The sequence below is a fragment of the Rhinopithecus roxellana genome, chromosome 18 (assembly GCF_007565055.1).
Source record: "Rhinopithecus roxellana isolate Shanxi Qingling chromosome 18, ASM756505v1, whole genome shotgun sequence".
Classification (NCBI taxonomy): domain Eukaryota; kingdom Metazoa; phylum Chordata; class Mammalia; order Primates; family Cercopithecidae; genus Rhinopithecus; species Rhinopithecus roxellana.
Window position 1 is genome coordinate 37,809,922 of NC_044566.1, and position 5,764 is coordinate 37,815,685.

Below are 5,764 nucleotides of genomic sequence, written 5' to 3' on the forward strand. Positions count from 1 at the left end.
AAGGTGGGGAGATGAGCTCCACCTCCATGAGAAAGAAGTATAAGCATAAATTACTGGGAATTCTTTTCTATGGTACATTTGTTTCTTCTTTCTCTCCAATATATATTTATACAATATGTCATTAGGCAATTTTATTGTTGTGCAAACATCACAGAGTGTTCTTACACACCCCTAGATGGCATAGCCTACAACACACTAGGCCGTAGGGCATAGCCCTATTGCTTCTAGACTACAAATCTGCACGGCATGTTACAGTACTGAATACTGTAGGTAATTGTAACACCATAGCATTTATGTATTTGAGCATATCTAAACATAGAAATCATGCAGTAAAAATATAGTATAAGAGATAAAAGATGGTCCACCTCTATGGGGCACTTAGCAGGAATGAAGCTTACAGGACTGGAAGCTGCTCTTGGTGAGTCAGTGAGTGAGTGGTAAGTTAATGTGAAGGCCTAGGACATTACCGCACACTACTACAGACTAAAAACATTGTACATTTAGTCTACACTAAATTTATTTTACCATTTTTTCTTTCTTTAATAGTTAATCTTAGGATACTGTAATCTATTTACTTTATAAACTGAATTTTTAAATTATTGATGCTATTGTAATGCAAACAGCTTAAAATGCAAACACATTGTACAGCAGTACGAAATAGTTTCTTTCTTTATATTCTTATTCTATAAGCTCTTTCTACTTTTAATTTTATATTTTTAATTTATAAACTTGTATTTAGTGTCCATGAAATAGGAATCTCTTTTCAACAAACTAAGACGCTAACATACACATTAGCTTAGGCCTACACAGGGTCAAAGTCATCAGTGTAATGCTTCACCTCCACACTTTGTCCCACTAGAAGGACTTCAGGGGCAATAACATGCATGGAGATGTTGTCTCCTGTGATCACAATGCCTTGTTCTGGAATACTTCCTGAAGGTACTGCCTGTGATGCTTTTAGAGTTAACTTTTTTTTTTTTGTAGTTAAAATTTTTTTTAATTTTTTTTATTATTATTATACTTTAAGTTCTAGGGTTCATGTGCATAACGTGCAGGTTTGTTACATATGTATACTTGTGCCATGTTGGTGTGCTGCACCCATCAACTCGTCAGCACCCAACAACTCGTCATTTACATCAGGTATAACTCCCAATGCAATCCCTCCCCCCTCCCCCTCCCCCCTCCCCGTGATAGGCCCCAGTGTGTGATGTTCCCCTTCCCGAGTCCGAGTGATCTCATTGTTCAGTTCCCACCTATGAGTGAGAACATGCGGTGTTTGGTTTTCTCTTCTTGTGATAGTTTGCTAAGAATGATGGTTTCCAGCTGCATCCATGTCCCTACAAAGGACACAAACTCATCCTTTTTTATGGCTGCATAGTATTCCATGGTGTTTATGTGCCACATTTTCTTAATCCAGTCTGTCACTGATGGACATTTGGGTTGATTCCAAGTCTTTGCTATTCTGAATAGTGCCGCAGTAAACATACGTGTGCATGTGTCTTTATAGCAGCATGATTTATGATCCTTTGGGTATATACCCAGTAATGGGATGGCTGGGTCATATGGTACATCTAGTTCTAGATCCTTGAGGAATCGCCATACTGTTTTCCATAATGGTTGAACTAGTTTACAATCCCACCAACAGTGTAAAAGTGTTCCTATTTCTCCACATCCTCTCCAGCACCTATTGTTTCCTGACTTTTTAATGATTGCCATTCTAACTGGTGTGAGATGGTATCTCATTGTGGTTTTGATTTGCATTTCTCTGATGGCCAGTGATGACGTAGTTTTAAAAATACAAGTATAATAAGTACACTCTAAAGTAATGAAAAAGTGTAATATAATAAATATGTAAACTGGTAACATAGTTGTTTATTATCATATTTAAGTATTATACACTGAACATGATTTTATGTGCTATACTTTTATATGACTGATGGCACAGCAAGTTTTTTGTTTACACTTGCGTCACCACAAACATGTCCTGTGCTATAATCTTAGGATGACTACAGTGTCGCTAAGTAATAGGGATATTTTGGCTCCACTATAATCTTAGAAGAACATGTCATATATGCTGTCTGTCATTGACTGAAACATCATTATACAATGCATGACTGTATAAACATACACATGCACATAAATACAAACATATATAATATATATGCTTTTAATAAATATACTTTTAAATTTAATGAACTTTAATAAGGATTCTTGGATGTATTACTATAATATTTATATTGTTGCTCAAATAGTTCAAACTTTGGCAACTGTGAGTGCTTTCAGTTGGCTTCTTTGTCCTTTGGATATGTTCTTATTTATTTATTTATTTATTTTAACACTTTTTTACTTTCTAGCAATCACATTCTTCATGACTATTTTATATATTCCCTACTTCAGTCCTAGAATTAGCAATTCTTCAAGAAACTCTTATTCTTCATATTGATGACTTTTATGAGATACAAGATTTGGGTGCTATATATATATTGGAATTGGGTTATCATTGCCTGTGACCCCTCTCAATTGGCAGAACTAGGAAATATATGTATGTACACTAATCAATGCAGCTACATATATCTATAATTATTATTGTATCAATCCATCTATAATTAAGCTAAATATGAGTTCATAGCAATACTTCAGACTCTAAACCTGGGCCATAAGAATCACTCTAACCTTTCCCATGGCAAATCATTTTACAGTAGAGAATGTGAATTTAGACCCTGGATTTAAGACCTGTCTTTGATACAGTAGCAGAAATCAAGCAGACAACTTTGTCTGAAGAAGTGCAAAATGCACCCTTGGGGAAGAATCATTTTGTGTTTTTTTTTTGTTTGTTTTGTTTGTTTGTTTGCTTACTGCTGTTGTAATTTCAATTTTCTCTTATATGTGGCTTTCTCTAGTTTAGCTGTCCCTTTAGAGATTTTTGTTTTATATGATTAGAGTTAATTATTTAGTTTAATCGAATTTCAGTATTCTTTTTTTTTTAACGTCTTATACCCATTTTTATTTTTAAATCATTGTCTCTTTTCTCTTGGTTGCAGATTATTGTGGCTGTCACTCAAGTTTTCTGCTCATTGGTAGACAAAGGGTGAGGAGGTGCCTGAAATTGGAACAGTGCAAGGATCCTTCACCAAAACCTGGAACGTCGGAAGAATGGCAAGGCTGAAAATGATCAGTGTTAATTCATTCCAGTTGTGGTACCCTACCGATAAGATATGACTAGAGACCGGATATTGAGGACCGTGCTGGGGGTGGTGAAGAATGAACAGACACAAGAGACAAAGACAAACAGAGAACATGGCGGCCATGTGCAGAGCCTCCGCCTCACTTTATTTATACTCCATAAACCTCACATCAGCAGAAATAACACAATGCAAAACAAACTTTCTCTACCCAGATGTAACCTTCTGCTTAGTTCCTTGTCTCTAGGCTCTTCCTTATTTGTCTGCCTTCTTAGCGCCTACTGGAGTTCATTAAAAGTTCAACTGGAGATACTGTCCTTGAGCCTTATCTATTCTTAGCATATTGTTTTCAATGGCCCCTGCATTTCCCCCTTTTTGTTTTGCATTAATCTTAGAAAGGTAGCCCATACTTGTTCCTGTTTTTTCCTTTGTTTTTGGATGCAATGGAGGGAGCATCGGATTACCAGGAGAAGTAGACTCAATCCAAGCGCCCAAAGCAATATACTTCCAGAGATTGTAGAAATCCATGTTTTCATCTGGGTCCGTGGATTAAGAGCAGCAAGGCATTGACCCATCTCCTGCATAGTAGCTGCTCCAGAGAATACATGTAATTGTTGTTGAAATGCTTCGGAAATGTTTTGAGTGAGTTTTTGGATGTCCACACTAATATTTTTATGGCCTATTAATAGTTTGCGGATTTCGGTCCAATTTTGAGAGATATTAAAAGGCACAGGTGTTACGCAAAATTGAGTAGAGTTCCAATCACATTGCAGTGTTATCTGAGTACTGAGGACAGTGAGCTGATCTCCAAGCCACGTTAAGGCTTGTTCCACGTTGTCCAATCTTTCAGCGAGTTGGGAGTCAGTGTTCCGTTGTTGCAGCCACAACCGGTGAGATTGTTCATGCCATTGCTGTACAAATTCAGCATTTTGTATGCTTTGATGTAGTGTGAGCCCTGCCACAGGCGCAGTGGAGGCAATGGCAACAAGACTCATCACCAAGGCAATTATAAGTCCAAGGGCACGACAGGTCCGCTGAAGGGAAGTCCAAATATAAGTCTCAAGAGGTGATGCCCCCCACCGTCACGTAAGGTTGACAGGTAGCCAAATTTCCTTACAAGCCCTGAGGATATAAATATCCCCCGTAAAACTGTGCCACCAGGAATGATTGAGGCAAGACAAAAATGTACACATATATTTACAATTAACAATCCCTGTATCATTATCCCACGTCAAGTTCCCCGCTAATAATAGGTAAGGCTTTCAGACACAAGCAATAATATATCGGGAGGTATTCCGATGTAAGTGAATATGAAAGGAGCTCTTCGGGTTAGAAAGATGAAGGGACATATTTCCCACAAAAGTACTAATAGCATCACCTGCAGCTAATACCTTCCAAAGATGACTCTGTACTTGTAAAGAGTGTTTAAGATGAGGCATAGGTGACGACAAGCCTCCTTCATGCGATACCAAGGTCTCATTACCATCAGCAGCAATACTTTTATTTACCCGGTGCCATTTCAAAGGTATGTGACTAAATTTTGTTTGAAAATCACCGTGCACACTCCAATCAGTTACTTGCAGCCCATTGTACTCTATTAAAATCTGGGGCTTAGTTCCCCGACAGTGCTGCCACTCCAGCACCTCAATATTAGGGGAAACCTCTGGGATAGGACAAAAAGGTAAGGAACTAGGAATAGTCCCATTACTATATACAGTATGGTTATACTGAAAGCTTCTAGTTACAATAATAACAGTGTTAGTAGCCACATGGCTATGATTATGGTGAACAACCCAAGCTTCATGCGATTTCCAGAGACAATGAGGACTAATTCCCATGCAAATTGGAAGTCCTTCCACTCCAAATTGGTATGTGCTGTTTATTATTCCTGTTTTCCATTTTATGTTGTCATTATCCATATAAGGGGACGGCATCCAAGTAGTGTTATTGGTGAAAACCTTAATTTCCGTCTTCCCCCAGGCGACTCCCTGATACAAGGGTGGAAAGGGAATATAAGTCCAATATTCATACAAAGCCTCACTAAGGGAAATAAGTCCCCCACCAAGGCACATCCAACAAAAGAAGAGATGCATGCTGAGTCCAGTTTTCTTTTTAACAGGGTTTCAATCGCCTTGTAGGAAACCACTCAGGTCCACTCCCTGTAAGGATGAGAGCATAGCCCGTCCCTGTTTTAGAACTTGCTCTTGAGCATACTTACCCTCTTCATTAGGATACCAAACCCTTAAATTGTCAGTGGGGACTATCGCCAAGGGAGGTGAGGAAAGATGAGTTACGGTAGCAGAGTCCTGCAATTGTCTCCGTTGATTCAAAAAATTTAAGGTAAAAAGAACCTTCAGTATCTGGTTTCTGGGGGACTCATTTCCCCCTTTTTGTTTTTGCAGCTGTGTTTTTAAGATTAAATTTGTGCGCTTAATAATGGCTTGACCTTGACTGTTGCCCGGGATACTGGTGAGATGTCAAATATTATATTGTTGTAAGAAAATTTGTAATTTACAAGAGACATAAGCAGGGGCATTATTAGTTTTAAGTATAAGAGGAATGTCCATGATGGTAAAACAAGT